At 46.8% G+C, this 18,308-nt stretch overlaps 1 protein-coding gene across 1 annotated transcript in view; it reads right to left on the reverse strand.

The window, feature by feature from the left end:
• USP14 (ubiquitin specific peptidase 14) overlaps window positions 1-18,308 on the reverse strand; it is a 381,588-nt gene that overhangs the window by 17,068 nt on the left and 346,212 nt on the right. The gene's annotated exons all lie outside the window — the stretch shown is intronic.

Here is an 18,308-nt window from a genome sequence, read left to right on the forward strand (position 1 = left end):
TGGTGGGTCCTGTAAGGTGGCCCAATACGTGCTGCAGCCCTTAGAGACCCTCTTTAATAGCCATGCCCTAGGTACTAGGAGTACAATTAACATATGGATTTACAGAGGTACTAAAGAACTTGCCAATTGGGGTGCAATTGAACAGTTACATTGTTTAAGGGAAAGAGCACTGGCACCGGGGACCTGGTTAGCAGGAACTTAGTGCACTTCAGTAAAAATTGCATCAAATACCAGGCAAAAAGGGGGGGTGTCCATGTCAGAGAAGGGCATTTTCTTACAGTTGGAGTCTTTAAAACCAAAAGGTGGAAACCCCAATCAAAAGATATTCAAAAGAGGCATAAGCATCTGAAGTCGTAGTTGGTACTACTTCAATGACTAGACCATGCTCGGATCACTCATCTTGCAAATCTTTACTTTTTGTGAAACTTCTTTCTCTGTGCTCACCACAATTACTTTGATCATTTATTTCTTTTAAGAAGAAACCTTTATCTAGTGAGCAGGCCGCAAAATCTCAGGCCTCAACTTTGGTCTCTGTCTGAAAAATTAGGTGAAACGGTCAAATCCATACACCGCTTGGGAGGGGTACTAGACAGGGGTGTCCGCTGTCCCCCCTGCTCTTTGCCCTTGCCCTGGAACCGCTCGCTGCTTGGCTCCGATGGGAACCCTCGATAAAGGGCATTCGTTGGACCCCTGACTTTGAAGACCGGGTGTCGTTGTACGCAGACGACATTCTTCTGTACCTTACCTCCCCCCGTAAGTCCCTCAACGTCCTCTTTGACGTCCTAATTTCCTTTGGCACGAACTCCGGGTTGATTATCAACTGGTCTAAGTCCTGTGTATATGTCATCTCTGGTGGTCTTCCTCCCCTACCGACCAGGTTTCCCATTCAAGTTTCCCACTCTGGCTTTAAATATTTAGGGGTTTACGTATCGTTGGACTCGACTGCCCGTTACAAGCATAATCTCCTTCCTCCTTTGCGGCGCTTGAAGCTCGACGTGGACCGTTGGCGTAGATTGCCGCTGTTCCCACTTGGTCGAGCGGCGCTGTTTAAAATGATGTCCCTACCCCGATTTCTCTACGCACTCCAGAACTCCTTTGCTATCATTCTTGCGAGCTACTTTCGGGAGGTGGAGGGACTCCAGAGGAGACTTGTTTGGGACGGCCGAGCGCGCATTGCTCTCTCGAAACTGACCCTCCCCTGGTACGACGGGGGTATCGCACTCCCGGACATTAGGAGGTACTATTGGACCTCCCAGTTGTCTGCCATTAACCATGCCACATACGCTCCCGGGCCAAATCCAGCGTACGCTATGGATAAATACTTGTTGCCCGGTGGCGACTAACAGAGCACTCTACTCTCAGACGGCGGGGAGGAACCTTACGGGACCCACTAAAATTGCAGTGCGTGTGTGGAAGGATGCAAAGGTGGCTATGGGGGGGAATGATCGACTGACGCAGGCGACCCCTTTGTTTGCTTCGGAACGACTGGGGTGCCTCTGGATGACGAAAGGTTTTGAGAACTGGGACACAATTGGACTTAGCAGAGTGGGTGATCTTTGGGTGAAGGGTGCGGTGAAAACATTCGCGGAGCTTCAGAGTGAATATGAGTTGAGTGAGCGGGAGTTCCTCAGATATGCACAGGTGTGTCATGCTTTACTGTGGTCCCTGAATCTTCCCCACTTGAGGATTGTATAGATGGTCATCTGCCCGATAGTACGATTTCCTTGATCTATAAAAAGTTGATCAACAATCGGGCAGATCTCCTTGTGCGCCTCAGGGAGACCTGGGCTGGAGACGGGTTGGAATTGGACGACGAAGACTGGCAGTCTGCTCTATCCTCCCCTAAAGAGGTTGCCATTCCGGCCCGTCTCCGCCTTGTCCAGCTTAAAATTCTTCACCGCGTGTATGTAACTTGTCCTCGTTTGGTTGCCATGGGTTTTTCGTCGGATGGGTTGTGTAGGAGCAGCTGTGGAATCAGTGCCACCTTTCCTCACATCCTCTGGGAGTGACATGAGGTCGCTACGTATTGGCGCAGTGTGCATGCTGTGATGGAGTGCGTCACTGGGGTCACTCTGTTGCCTGAGGCTCGAAGATGTTTGTTGAATGTGTGGGAGCCGAATGATTACAACGTTGCCCAGACCCGGTGGGCGGCTCTTGGGAACATGATTGCCAAAAGGGACATCGCACAGCTCTGGGGCTCCCAACGGCCTCCCACCGTGTCGACGTGGAAGGAGAACATGGACTGGTGCATGTTCAGGGAGAAGACGGTATATTTGGCTAGGGGCAAGCCTAGGGCGTGGTGTAAAATTTGGGGCCAATGGAACGTGTACCGAGGAGACATCTGCACACCCCCCTTCGTAGATATCCCAGACACTTCTCTGTCCCCCTGACCTCTGAGGTTCCTTGATTACCATATTCCTTGTTTGAATGTCCTGACCTCCCCACTGCCTCCCCCCCCCCCATAAGTTCTCTACCGTCCTCCTGATTCCCTATCCATTATGGTAGGTCCCCAGTGTCTGAGCTCGACTTCTTTTATCATGCTTTGCGCCTTGAGTTGTTTGTTCTTTTGTTTTTCTTTGTTCCTTTTATAAAAAATAAAAATTGCGTATCCTGCATACATCCTGTGTTGCCGACAGTGTATCCTGTACTTCTGCTGGACCTACCTGGGGTCAGCTGCTGTTTTACTGACTGCTTATTTACTTGACGAACACTAGCGGACGGCCCCTGGGTTGTAGGCCCATACCTGTAATTTTTCTGCTTTGCACAATAAAGTTTTCAAAAACAAAAAAAAAAATCCATACACAGCACCTGGTTTTGTATGATTGGAATGTCCAACTAACTATAACTTTCCTTAAAACCTATGTTTTTTTCAGTGAATGTCAAAGGTTTTTTTAAATGCTAATTTCTAACTATAACGTTCCTGAAACCTATGGCTTTTTCAGTGAATTTCAAAGGTTTTTTAAATTCTAATTTCTAACTACAATGTCCCTATAACATATAATGTTTTTACGTAAATTTTAAAAACATGTGTATACTTTTTATAGTTATGTTATGTTATGTTATGTTAACTTTTATTCAGCGCACAGCTGCCCCAGCGAAGGGGCGTCCTGGCGCCTGATCAAGCACCACAACATAACAGACCGCCGCTGAGAAGAGGAAATTAATTAACGGAGGTGAACAGATGGGTCTTAATCGCCCGTCTAAAGAGAGTCAGGCTATTCAGTGCACGGATATGGACAGGAAGGGAGTTCCATAGTCCAGCCGCCATGACACGAAAAGAGCGACCTCCTATCCTACTCAGTCTAAATCTAGGCATGTTCGCTAGATAGAGGGATTCCGACCTGAGAGACCGCCTGGGGACATATGGGGAAACAAGGCCCATCAGGGCGGGAGGAGACGAGAGTTTCAAGATCTTAAATGTGAGACAGAGTGCCTTAAATTTGATTCTCTGTCTGACCGGCAGCCAGTGCAGGGAGGTCAGGACTGCCGATACAGAGCACCGTCTCGGGAGGCCTACAATGGCCCGCGCAGCGGCATTCTGCACCCTCTGCAGTCTAGTCGCCTCGGCCTGATTAACGCCGAGCAACAGAGCACTCCCGTAGTCCAGCCGGGAAAGAATGGAGGCTTGGACCACCAGTTGCCGAGTAGGGGGGTCGAAGAATTTGAGGACAGGTCTCAGTCCTCGCAGAATCCCATAACAGGTGGCTGCGATCTTCTTAGTGTGGCTGGTAAAAGAAAGGTTGGAATCCAGCCAGACCCCCAAGTTCTTCACTTCGGCCGCTGGAATGGGAGTCACCCCCAATTCAGGAGGCCACCATTGATCTCCCCACAATTCCGCTTGCTTTCCTAAAATCAGGACTTCGGTTTTCTTGGCGTTTAACTGTAAACAGTTAATACGCATCCAGTCCGCCACGGCAAGAAGCCCTGCGCGAAACCTGGGGGCAGTCACCTCAGGGTCCCCACTGAGTGTCACCGCTAGCTGCGTGTCATCGGCGTAAGATGTCATGGTTAAGCCAGATTGTCTAACTACAGCAGCTAGCGGTTTCACATACAAGTTGAACAGCGTGGGGCTCAACGCAGATCCCTGAGGGACTCCTAATCCCAGAGGATGGAACGAGGACTGACCAGGTGGAATGGCCACTTTAAAAAACCGGTCCGAAAGGAAAGAGCGGAACCATTGAAGAGCCTTACCCTCAAGTCTGTGAAAACTAACTTAACAGTAGTCTTTTATAACTTATAATTATGGCTCCTGGTGTTATGGTATTTATTTTTTGGGCATTTCCGTCTGCATTTATCCCTATTTTTTTAAATAATTGCATCAGTATTTACCCATATATATTTTGGGTTTTGTGAAAGAATGATTCATAAATTAGTATATTTCCACATTTGTCTGATAAATATGCACTCAGGCCTGAAGGACTGGCCGTTTTCAGTCATATAAACACTCATAGATGATAAACTATACACAACCTTGATATTAAAATGTGCATGTTTTCTCATACGAGCATATATATTGCGCTTTAAGGCTCTTTACTAAAATTATTTTATTGTTTTAACCCTTTTACTTTTAGAACGAAAGACCTATTGGCCTGGTGCTCAACATTGACAGCATTTAGAATCGCTCAAAAAATTACCCAATTTCCGTTTTTATCCACATTTTAAAATAAATACAGAGAGGAAAATAAATACTTATCTGTCTGTATTTATCTGTACAAATCAGTGAAAACAAGGAGCCCTACTTGTAATTTAACAATGTTTTCAACTCAATTAGCAGCAATTAACATATAAGTGTAGCAAAAGTATGACGCAGCACCTATAATACCGGACACAGTTTGATTACAGACTCCAGCAGCATCTTAGCCCATCACAATCTCACTGTGGGTAACACAATGCTTAATCTTCCCATACCCTGCCCCCGAGCGCCGGCACACCTTTCCGGAGGTTGCTTTACGCTTTACAAATGCTGGCATTTTTAAAATTTAACAGCATGACAGATGACAAATATTAGCAAGTTTTTTTTTCTTCTATTGTGAACGTAGTTTTTTATGTCTTCCATTTAGATGTTTTTAAACATGAGAATGCAAATGACACAGTTTGCCGGGTAACACTTTTTAAACTCTCCAACACATGTAGATATTAAGGACCTTATACGTGTTACGATGGAAATCAAAACCTTTACAGCTTCACAGTTTGTAGCTTTTCCCAACAGATGCACAAGTTGAACAGTTAAAAAGTGAGCACGTGTAAACTGTGAAATGTGACATCTAAATGGGCGGAGCCGCATCTTCCTTCCATAGACTACCCAATAACCAAAAACTGAATAAACCACACCCATTGTGCGATTAGTTATTTCTCTGTGTTCATTCTGTGATGCAGGTTTGCTAGCGTCGTATTCTTGATTTGCATCAACAAAACATTCTGGAGTTGTACGTTGTTTTATTAAGGCATAGTAGATATTTATAATACGTAGCTATTGGTCAATATTTAAACATTTATATCTAGAAAAAAGTGTTATTGCATGTTTTTGCCTTTTTTCTGTAACGTCAGCAGCTTTTTTTCAGAAACAGATTACAGCAAACAATGCTCCTTTTCTGGCTCCTTGGAGCTCATATACTGTGACTTTGTATATTATAATATTTACACTGTACTTTACCTCAGAGGTGTTGGTGACCCGTCGGCGCAAACCCTAAACATTTACAATTAACGTCAACACCTTTCAGTTGTTAGTCTGTTTTCCCCTAGGGATCATATACTGTTAATATGTATATTATAATATGACCAGTCATGCTGATTTCAGAGGAGTTCATGACCTGTCTGCACAAAGAGTAAAGATATATAAGCATCACCACCAGCTTCTGGCTTTTAGTCTGTTCCCCCCTTTTGATCATATACTGTGAATATGTATATTATAATTTTCACAGTATAATGATCTCAGAGGAGTTTATGACCTGTCGCCAGGAAAGATCAAACTTTGACGTCCCGGAGAAAAGAAGCTCTGAAAATGATTACCGCTCGAAAGTATTTTGTTAGTGATCTTCTGTTCAATTCATAACTTTATTTTTCTTTTTACTGTAACAATGGCGTCATTTGTTATATTGTAATAGATTGTCCTATTGTTACAGAAGAGGAATTGGAGATTTGTCGACGCCATCTATAATACAGCTTACGAAACATTATAACGTACTTGATCAGATTTTCAGTAAGCTTATTTTACGAAATTGCAGTATTAAAAAAAATATAGCTTTCATACATACTTTGTTACTTTAAATGTTGGACAAACCGTACATTTCTGAATACTATTCTCTAATTTGTATTCTTCTCAGTTGCGGTTCCTATTCACGTTCTCCCTATAGAATATAAAATACCAGTACTGTATATTATAATAGTACTAACCTATATATTCCTAAATGAGTATGTGATTTCTTAGCTGAACAGTGTGCGACCTCTAAGCACTACGACAGAACGTTCCAGAATTCTACAAAATACAAATTTGAAAAATTATAATGCATACATTTCTATCTAATATAAAGTCATTTGTGTTTAACTGTTTTTTACTTGTTCTACTGACCTCCGATAATGTAGTGCAGTAGTGTTTGAGGTAGCACTTCTTTTCTACTTTATCTAAAAGTAACTGATGCCCTCTTATATTATCAAGAATAGGGGCAACACTTTTACAAACTATAGCAGAAAAAAGGACTGTCGCCATGCTTAAATCATATTTTAAGAAATTCCATTGTTGGCACCCCTTTGATATATACAGAGACAGTTTCCAAAGAAAGTTTATTTATAATTCCTAAATAAAAACAGTTTCAAACCTAGACCTAAATTTTTGCTGCGCAACCACACCTCCTCGTCAGAAAAGTAAACACCACATTATAAGTAAATAGTGCTCCTGGGAAGTATCCCACCTGCAAACTAGATAAAAAGAAGACCACAAGACACTCTTATTTTTCCACCGTGATTTGTACACCCCACGGCAATTATATAAATGGCCCTTAAAATATATAAAAACAATTTTTACCTTCACAAGCCCTGTCCACCACCATGTAACCACTGTACAGAGTTAACATTGTTCCTACACTCCCGCTACTACTTTGTTTTCCCATACTCCTTTGAAGTGCATCACAAAATGGCTCACAAGAGTGAACCGTTCCCACCCAATAAGGAGCAAACTTGTGCTCGGAACACTTTAGTCAATAAAATGTCCATGTTCTTCGGCAGAGGAGGAGGGAATGGCTGCCAACACTTCTACTTTTAATGCTGCACAGCCAATGAATATTAAGCTTCGGAAGGTCCAGCTTGGAACACGTTACCCAATGAAATGTCCATAATACTCGGCGGAGAGAGAAGGAATCGCTGACAACACTTCTACTTTCAATGGTTTGCAGCCAATCAACATTAAGTTTGGGAAAGTCCTCCTTAGAACACATCAGCCAATCAGATGTCCCTCCTACTCTGCGGAAGGGAAGTGAATGGCTGCCAATAACTCTACTTTCAATAGTTCGCAACCAATCAACATTAAGCTCAGGAAGGTCCTCCTTACAACATGTGAACCAATTAGATGTCCTTGCTAGTCTGCGGAGGAGAAGTGAATGACAGGAAACACTTCTACTTTCGATGGTTCACACCCAATGAAGTTTAAGGTTGTTGTTGGAACATCTCAGCCAATTAAACGTTAATATTTTTCCGCACACACATACAGAACATGCCCTCCCACATATTAATACATTTCCTGTAACAAAGTGACTCTATCCGTGATAACAGTGAACACTGCATAAAAAGTAAGGATTATGCTACTTACCAGTATGCATCTGTTCTTGGCATGTAGGGCTGCTGACATTCATATCTGTGCATAGATCGCCGCCTAGTGTTGGGTCCGGATGATTGCACATTGTTGTCCTGGAAGAGTCTTCGAAGTATCACGAGATAGGTGGCTCCTCCCCTGGACTACAGTGCGCATGGGCATCCTCTCCATCCTCAGATTGTTTTTCGCCATTGTGGCAGAGATGGAGTGTAATACTGAAAGTGATGACCATGCCTGAAAATGATTCTGAGAGCTACAGCTGCGACAGGCACCGGGGAGGAGGGTGGGCGATATGAATGTCAGCAGCCCTACATGACAAGAACAGATGCATACTGGTAAGTAGCATATTCCGTTCGAGGCATGTGGGCTGCTGAATTCATATCTGTGCATAGAATAAATAGCAGTTACCTCCTTACCGGCGGGTGCCCGTGCCAGCTACAGCAGTCTGAAAGAGAGTTCTGAGAACAGCCTGTCCTACAGCAGCTTGCTGTTTGGAGTGTACATCTACGCAGTAGTGTTTGGTAAATGTATGTATGATGGACCATGTGGCTGCTCTACATATATCTTCTAGAGGAATGTTACCCAGGAAAGCCATGAAGCCCCTAACTTGCGTGTGGAATGCGCTCTAGGGGGAACTGCTAATGTGCGCTTAGCCTTCTGATAACAGATCTGGATGCATTTAACAATCCACCTGGCTATACCCGACTTGGGGATGGGGTTGCCCTTATGTTGTGGAGAGAAGGTAACGAACAGTTGTTTAGTTTTTCGAAAGTCTTTTGTCCTGTCGATGTAATACAGGAGAGCCCTTTTGACATCTAAGGTGTGCAGTGCTCTGTCAGCCACTGAGTCAGGGTTAGGAAAGAAAACTGGCAGTTCTATGTTTTGGTTAAGGTGGAACTGCAAAACCACCTTTGGCATGAATTTAGGGTTGGTGCGAAGCACCACGCTATTTGCATGAATTTGCAGGTAGGGTTCTTGAATTGTGAGGGCTTGCAGCTCACTGACCCTCCGCAGCGATGTAATAGCTATTAGGAAGGCCACCTTCCAGGTAAGAAACTGTATTTCACAGGAATGGAGTGGCTCAAAGGGTGGCCCTATGAGTCTGGTGAGAACGATACTTAGGTTCCAGACTGGTGAAGGAGGGTGTCTGGGAGGGATTACTCTCTTAAGTCCTTCCAAAGAGGCTTTAATGGCAGGCACCCTGAAAACGGAAAGGTGCTGCCTGTTTTGAAGGTAAGCGGCTATGCCCGCCAAATGTATCCTGATTGAACTGTATGCCAGGTTGCATTGGTACAGATGCAATAAGTAACATATGATGTTTTGCTTAGATGCGTCCAACGGATTAATGTCATTGTTGGAGCAGTAAATAACAAACCGCTTCCATTTGGCTGCATAGCAGGCCCTGGTAGTGGGTCGTCTTGCCTCCTTGATGATGTTCATACATTCAGGAGGCAAGTTCAGGTATCCAAACTATGCCCTCAGGAGCCAAATCGCAAGGTTCAACTGTTGGGGATCTGGGTGCTGAATGTCGCCATGGCTCTGAGTGAGGAGGCTGGGAGTGAGGCGCAGCCGTTGGTGAGGCACCACTGAAAGTTCCAGGAACGTGGTGTACCAAGCTTGCCGTGCCCACATTGGAGCAACCAGGATGAGCGTCATGGAGTGCTGTTGCAGTTTGCGCGCCACCAGAGGTATGAGCTGGCGGAAAAGCGTACGCAAATCTGCCTGACCAGTTCATCCATATCGCATTGCCCTGAGACTGCGGGTGTGGGAACCTGGCGGCGAAGTTTGGGCATTTTGCGTTCTCGCTTGTGGCGAAGAGGTCGATGTCTGGATGACCCCACTGCTGGAAGTATGGATGGAGTACTGACGGGTGGATCTCCCACTCGTGCATCTGATGACTATGCCTGCTGAGCAGGTCCGCCATCTGGTTGTCGACACCCGGGAGATGCTCCGCCATGAGGAAGATGTTCCTCTGAATGGCCCACTTCCACATGCTCTGGGCTAGGTGAGACAGCTGCGGGGAGTGCGTGCCTCCCTGCTTCTGGATGTAATACATGGCGGTCATGTTGTCCGTCCGGACCAATACGACCTTGTTGCACAGGTGCAACTTGAATGCCTTCAGTGCCATGAAGATTGCCATCAGCTCCAACACATTGATATGCATCTTCTGCTGTTGTGACGTCCAGAGTCCCTGCACTGTGAAATGGAGAACATGCGCTCCCCAACCCTGGAGAGAAGCGTCCGTCGTTAGCACTATCTGTGGAACAGGCTCTTGGAACGGTCGTCCCCTGCAAAGGTTTTGTGGATTCCACCAATGCAGAGAGTTGTAAGCACGACCGGTCACCAACACTAGGTCTTTTAGATGGCCATGAGCCTGGTTCCACTGTCAGGCTAAGCATTCTTGAAGGGGACGCATGTGCAGTCTCGCGTGCGGGACTATGAATATGCAGGATGCCATCATACCGATCAGTTGCATGAACACCTGCGCTGTGAGGGATCGGTGAGGCTTGAACCTCCGAAAGAGCAGCTGCATGCTGTTGACCCTGGCAGAGTTCGGCTGCGCTGTGGCCGACTGAGTGTTTAGTGTTGCCCCTAGGTACTGTTGCACATGGGCTGGCTGCAGGTGAGACTTCGCGTAGTTGAGTGAGAACCCCAGACTGTGAAGGAGGTGAATGGTCCGCGACATATCGCGGCCGCACTGCTTGGCTGAACTGGCCTGAACCAGCCAGTCGTCCAGGTAGGGATACACGTGAACACCTTGCCTGCGAAGGTGCGCAGCCACAGTCGCTAAGCACTTGGTGAAGACCCTGGGAGCAGTAGTGACCCCGAACGGCAGAACCTTGAACTGGTAATGCTGATTGTTGATAGTGAACCTGAGATATTTTTTGTGACTTGGGTGAATGGGAATGTGGAAATATGCATCCTTGAGGTCCAGGGTGGCTAGGAAGTCGCCCTGACGGAGCAGCGGCAGGACCTGTTGTAAGGTTAGCATGTGAAAGAGCTCTGAAAGGATGTATTGGTTGAGGGGTCGGAGGTCTAGAATGTGCCGCAGGGACCCGTCCTTTTTTGGAATCAAGAAGTACAGAGAGTACACCCCTGTACTCTGCTCTTCTACAGGCACGAGTTCTATGGCTCCTTTTTGCAGCATGGAGAGTACTTCTTGCTGCAATAAGTGCGTGTGCTCTGCGGACATAGGACGGTTCCTTGGGGTTATGTGGGGGGGGGTTAGGGGTGGAGGTCAGTTCTAGACAATAACCGTACCGGATAAGTTGTCTCACCCACCTGTCTGTTGTAATGTCTTCCCAGATTGGCAGGAACTGCTGGAGTCTTCCCCCGACACGTGTTAGATGGTCGGGGGGCAGTGACAAGAAGTCACTGTTTGTTGGGAGCGGAGGATATGGCGTTGTTATTGCCGCGTCCTCTCCCTTTGGCGCTGTTCCCACGGTATCCACCCCTGGTGTTTTTCGTGTAGGTAGATTGCGTGTTGCCCTTGGCGTACTGGGAATGCTGTTGAGCATGTCCTCTTGTGGCTCCCCTGTTACTGGAGCGACGAAAGGAATTGCCCCGAAACTGCTGGGACTGCAGAGCCCCCATGGATTTCGCCGTCAGTGTCTTTTTTCATTTTCTCAAGTGTTGTGTCAACCTCCGGTCCAAACAGGAAGTCCGGGTTAACCGGCTGATTGAGAAGAGTAGTTTGGATTTCGGATTTAAACCCTGAGATGCGCAGCCATGCATGGCGTCGCAGCATTACGCTAGTATTAATTGCCCTTGCCGCTGTGTCTGCTGCGTCCAGTGCGCATTTGATTGACGCATTGGAGACCAATTTCCCCTCTTGTATAACCATTTCTGCACCTTCTCTGTACATATTCAGGCATGTGCTGCACTAACTGTTCTAGTGTGTCGTAATGCGCCCTGTCGTATCTAGCCAACAGGGTGTGTATTGGCTATTCTCCAAATGTTAGCGGCTTGCGCTGGCACACGCTTTCCAGACGCTTCAAAGATCTTTGACTCTTTGTCCGGAGGGGGAGCGTCACCACTGGATTGAGAGTTAGCCCTTTTGCGTGCATTAGCCACCACAAGGGAGTCCAAGGGGAGCTGGCCTTTGATATAGGTGGGGTCCACTGGGGCAGGCCTGTATTTCTTGTCGATCCGGGGGTTGATAACCCTGGCTTTGGTTGGCTCCTTGAAAATGTCCGTTGCATGCTTGAGGACCCCTTTAAGCATGGGTAGAGTCTTAGTGGAGCGTTCAGATGTGGAGAAGGTGTCAAATAAGAAATCCTCATCCACTGGCTCGGCATGCATGTCATCATGGTTAAGGCCTGCCCGCTCAATCAATGCATTAAATGCCGCGGTGTCCTCAGTTGGAGATGGTTTAACATTGTAGGACTGGGAGTCCGGAGCGGTATGGGGGTCATCAGGGTCATCGCCTTGATCCCCTGTCCCAAAACCATTGATGCGAGTCATCCTGATCAGTGTCTGTGTGGTAAGAGTAGGCCATTTGGCCATAGTCTGCATTCAAGTCCTCCTCACTCTGTGCTGGAGAATGAGCTATTTGTTGCGAATAGTCCTGAACTGGTTCAAAAAGAACCGGAGAGGTAGATGAGACCATCTTTTTGAGGGGAATCCTGTAACCTTCCAAGGGATGTTCAGGCGCGATCTTCCGCTTGTGGACGGTAAGCCTGCCCGACTCCGAGTCAATAAAGAGTTTTGCCTGGTTGTCATAAGAAGGCTCGTGATAGACGACCTGTTCGTGTGTGGACTTGGAGGACACCTTCGACGTCTTGGAAGCCTCGGCGGTTTCATGGCGTTCAAGATGCTTTGGGCGGGCCGTAGGCGGAAGCCCAAACTTTATTTGCGCTGAGCCCGCAGGTTTCGAGCTTGAAGTGGCTGATTCGGGTCTCTTCGACGCCTGTGTAGGCCGCTCGCTTGACCGCGTCGAATCGAGCTCCCGGCGCGTGGCGCCCCATCCTTGGGCATCGACGACACTTTCGGGGCGTCTTGGGTCGTTGGTTCAACCCGTTTTCCAAGCATAGCCTTGAGTCCTGACAGGTTTGGCTCGAGACTTTTTTTCGACGGAAGGTCTTTGCTCTTCTCGCCATGTTTGGTCGTCAACGCCGGCGCCGACGCCGAGCCCTTCGAGGCGACGTGCTTGCTGGTCGAGGCCTGCTTCGATGACCCAGTCTTGGAGCCGATGGGCATCTTCGACGCCGAAGGATCGTCGACAGCCTTTGTGGGAACGTGCGTCCACGTTGAACCGACCACCATCTTGAGAAGTTTAGGTTTCGATTTCGGCTCCGCCTGTTTCGGTTTCGTAGAATCGACCGATGGCTCCTTGGAAAGGGTCTTAGCCTGGCTTTGGCGCGGGGCTGTAGACCGTGTGGAAGGATCTTGGCTAAGGCCTTTCGGCGATGCATCGACCGGAGCCGGAGGGGGCGGAATGTTAGTGATAGGCCCCGTAACTGCGGGCGGGCTCGGCTCTCCACTGGAGTCGTCATCGACGGCCCCAATGGCCTCATCGTCGTCCCCTACCTCGACGACGTCTTGGTCGTGGACGTATTCTTCAGTTTGCTCGTCCACCTCGAAGTTGGAGTCCTGCTCCGACGCCGGTTCCGACATTTCTTCGGGAACGTCTTCCTCTTCTTCTTCCTCATCTTGGAAGACTTCCTTGTCTCTGGCATCGAAGATGTTCGCAGGTGCTGGGGCCGACTGTTGGGCCGACTGCCTCGCCGCGTGTCGAAGTTTAATAGTTTTCTTTGAGCGGAACTTCGAGCAGGCGAAACATTTTGACTCGTCGTGGTCGGGGGACAAACATGTATTGCACACTGGGTGCACATCTAAGTTGGAGTATTTCGAATTACAAACGGGGCACCGCTTGAACGGTGTCCGTTCCATCGTCGATGTAGTCTGGGCCTGTGTTGTCGTAATAAATTTCTTCTTTCGACGTCGATTGAAGAACTCGAAAGGGACAGGCACCGAACGATACAATACCGACGCTGTGAAGGCCTTTTGGCCTTAGGAGTAGAAAGAGTACAAGTTTTTGGAACTGGAGTCGAGATAAGGACATCCAAACCCAATGGCGGAAAAAAAAACAATCTGAGGATCGAGAGGATGCCCAGGCGCACTGTAGTCCAGGGGAGGAGCCACCTATCTCGTGATACTTCGAAGACTCTTCCAGGACAACAATGTGCAATCATCCGGACCCAACACTAGGCAGCGATCTATGCACAGATATGAATTCAGCAGCCCACATGCCTCGAACACAATATTCTGCATTACATTAAATGAAGGGCGCATTATTGTTTTCCCGATAAAATTTCCACAGCCTACTGAACCCCCCCTCCCAACAGAAGTGAAGCCCCGGGACAGCGGGGGCCCCAGCGAGCTCCCGCTATTATTTTTTTAACAGTAACCCCAGGACCTACTTCCACAGGCTACTGAACCCCCCTCCCAACATAAGTGAAGCCCCAGGACTGCGGGGCCCCAGCAAGCCCCCGCTATTTTTTTAACAAATACCCCGGGGACCTATTTCCACAGCCTACTGAACCTCCTCCCAACATAAGTGAATCCCCGGGACTGCGGGGGTCCCAGCGAGCAAGCCACTGCTATTTTTTTTAACAAATACCCCCGGGACCTAGCCCACCCAGGGGCCTCATTAAAATAAAATGCGGGAACCTGCGACCCCAGCGCCAAGTACGTTGTTTAAAATAAAATTCTTTTTTTGGCCCTGGGGGTCCTTCTGGGACCCCCTGAGCAGGCCTAGGGGGTCTGGGGGTGTTTCTACCCTGCCCCCTTCTCTTGTTTTATACCTTTGTTTCTGTTTTCTGGTGACTCGCTTCAACTGATTCATAAGATGGCTGCCAACACTTCCTGGTTTGGAGTACTTGCAGCCAATCACAGTGAAGCTCGCACACAAAACTTAGGCTCCTCCCAGATATCAAAACTTTTATTTTTCTAATTTCTCAGCAACTACAGAATGGATTTACACCATTTAAAAAAAAGAAATTGCTTTCTGACCCACGCACTACCTTGGTGCTAAATTTGGGGTAATTCCGTTCAGTTTCGGCTGTAGCCTTGCACAAAGTTTCCTATGGGAAAATGATTTTTTGAATCATTTTTTGAATTTCTCGAAAACTACTGAACGGATTTACACCATTTAAAAAAAGGTCCCTTTCTGAACCAAGCTCTACCATTCTGCCAAATTTGGGGAAATTCTGTTCAGCAGTTCGGGCTGTAGCTCATCACAAAATTTCCTATGGAAATTGACATGGGGAAAACGCGTTTTGGGACCCCCCCTTTTTGTCCAGCCCCCCACTTGATGAATCGCCCCCAAAATTTCAGGATAGGAGCGGACCTGGATAGACTTTTTTGGGGAGAATTTCAGAAAGATTCATTAAACAGCAAAGTTATTAGCAAATCAAAAAATGCTTTTTCTATGGAAACTAGGTTCTAACCAACTACCTACTGTCGACCGCCAGTAGGTAATATACATATAACACATATGCAAGACATTACCCTGCTCTTGTGCTTCTCCAATGGTGATAGCACCCATTAGTGGGGGTAACCAAGGCCCTAAAAACTATACATCTCCCCCGAAAGACATACCTTCTCCCTCACAATTGGGGAACATCTAGTGCACCCTAGTGGAGAAGTGTGGCTCACTGGTTAGAGCAGGCAGACCCTGAAGCAGAGGTCAAACCCGGGACCAGGGTTCAATTCCCGACGTGGCAGGGTCTTGAGCTCAAATGTCCACGGACTCGATAATTCTCGCTTCGGTGCCTGACCTAATCATGGGTTCACACTCTGCAACTCTAGGCATTAAGCTTGCTTAATCTCCACAACGGCCCCCTGCGGCGGGATGCCTGGCTTTCACCTTGGGGATGCCCTGTAGGGGCTATCTCACAGGGAAAAGCCAGGACGGGTTCCCAAGGCAAGCGCTTAGAGACCCCTGGGTGATAAGCGCTATATAAATCCAATATACAATACAATACACCCTCACTGGAATGCCTATACTGCTCCTATTACAGATAAAACACCATGGTAACAGTCTGAACTTAACAATTTCTAGGGTTCAACTAATCAACCTAATCCAGATCCACTATACTCAATGATAGCTCCCTATTCTCCTAAAAGCTACTTAAGCCGAGAATGCTTCCTTTAACAAAACCACAGACTTAGCCTTTTCATTTCCTACCCCTATTTCAACTATTGAGCAATGCTCAGGAAAACAATCTTTGTTCCCCTGCAATGAATCAATAAGATCATGAGAACTTGCTACACACTAAGTATTTTTTTAGAATATATAACACCACCATGGCTATTTAAAATGTGAAAAAGGTACAAATAATATCTGCCTGATGCCACTTGTGTACGGGTACTTTCTCCACGTAGAGTGGGAATGCCCAGTGATCCAGGGGTATTGGTTGAGAATACTCCATGTCCTTGCAGAAGTCAGTGGAAGGACACTGGAAGCGGACCAGATTCGCTTTGCTTGGGATCATGGCTGATGAAAATGAGCTAAGAGAAGATTTGTATTTATGGGTATAGTACTCGTGAAGAGAGAGACATTTGTGCAGTGGCTGATTAGTCCGTATACAAAGCTAAGGGTTGTAACACTAAACATGCAAAAGTCTGGGGAGGGTGGCTGCGTCAAATAAATCTTGTTGTCTCCTACTCCGTGTTCCTGGTCATTCAAATCTTTCACACACAAAAATAACATCAGTCAGGCCACTCCCATTCTTTTCTGATTTGGCATTGGGAGATTAAGAGTCAAAAGCAACGTATTCTGCCTGCAGCCAGGTTAAACACATCTGCTTAACATGAGGCTACACAAGTGCCTAGGTCTGAGGTCGCCTGAATCAGATGGCTCCATATCTGAAGTGTTTTTGAAGATTTCACAGTGCACCAACACATCTGAGTCACTTCCAAGCAATCTTGAAACTCCAAGTTCTCTTTTGTTAGTTTTCGTCTGATCTCTCAAGAACCGTGTGGACAGCAATCGGTCATGCATGAAATTGTATTTTTCTCTGTCATCTTTTGGTTTGCCTGTGCATTCTCTGGTGTAAAGATATTTGAGCTCTCAACCTCATTCAGGCTGTTCTTTAAGTGGTTTGACATTGTAGACAACAAAAGTATGTAGATTGATCATCTCCAGCGAGTAGTCCGCATTACTCCAACATAACGCCTCTTTCAACCCATACAAACCATCCAAATGGTTGCCTATTCAACATGTCTCGTTTACTTCCCCACCAGGATGGAACAACAACACACGTAGGCAGTTCATGCGTGGTCACCAATTGGGCACCATTTTCACTTCCACAAAACAGTACCTCTTAAATTCCGGCCCTACTTCAGACGGACAGATTCAATTTTCGGACATCTGCAGACGGCAGTCATGTCAGAGCCAGAGAACCACACCGTCATCTCTGCTGCCATTTCTTTTCCTCATCGGATCCTTGCACTCCCACTGATCTAAACCTGCTAAAACACTCCAAAGGGATATTTAAATGCCAGATTGAGCATCCAGAACCTCACAGTTTTGATGCCTCAAAGCTGCCATCTTGATCATATGCCTCACTTTAATTATATTTTACTTAATCATTTTCATTGTATTCCTCATGTGTTTTAACTATTGCTGTAATTTATAATTTCACAACTAAAATTTTTGATTTGATTTATAATTATCTGTACTGAATAACATTATACATTAGCTTAACCCTCACTTTTATGGTTTTCGTTTGTGTTTTAAATTTCATTACCTAATCTTAATGTTTAGCTGTATTTTAAATTTGTAGATCTTTATATTCGTTACCTGAACCTTATTTTTTAATAGTGTATTTTTGTGGAATCCTAAATAATGTAATGTATTTTTAATTGGATTTATTTGCTAAAATTATTAATACCTGTTCATGGCGGCAATTAAAAAAAAAAACCTCATAGGCATCATGATGCCCTGACACATATGAGTGAACAAGAGAACTGGAGGCGTAGGATGAGGTAGCCTTACCTATTGACACTAGGGGGCAGATTCCGATCTGGGTCAAAAGGGCACCGAACGCAATCCGGCCGGAAAAACTATGAGCCGTACGTATGTTTTCCACCCGACTCGTACAGCTGTACGACCGAGCCAGTAGGAGGCAAGCTACGTGAAAATCACCAACCAAGTCGTTTCCGGGTCCGAACCGCTCCGTAAGCTAACCGTGGCGTGCAATGGATGCGATTTACGACCGAGCCAGCACGCGTCGGACAGCTGGTGCGAGCTGAAGTGTCCGGCTCGCAAAACGTTGGGGAAGTTGCCTTTGGGGGTCCAGGTCAGACCCACTGTCACCCGCAGCCCTACGACTCAGACACAGGGGGAGACCCAAGGGTCTCCCCAACACAGGCATGCACGGTGCGGATGGCACCGACGTGTACCTACTGTAGGGGGGCGCCTTTGTGAGACATACCCATTCAGTCAATGGAAGCCCATATACGCGGCGTACGACCGGATTCCATTGACTTCTATGGG

Source organism: Lissotriton vulgaris, chromosome 4_1, assembly GCF_964263255.1.
Source record: "Lissotriton vulgaris chromosome 4_1, aLisVul1.2, whole genome shotgun sequence".
NCBI classification, from domain to species: Eukaryota; Metazoa; Chordata; class Amphibia; order Caudata; family Salamandridae; genus Lissotriton; species Lissotriton vulgaris.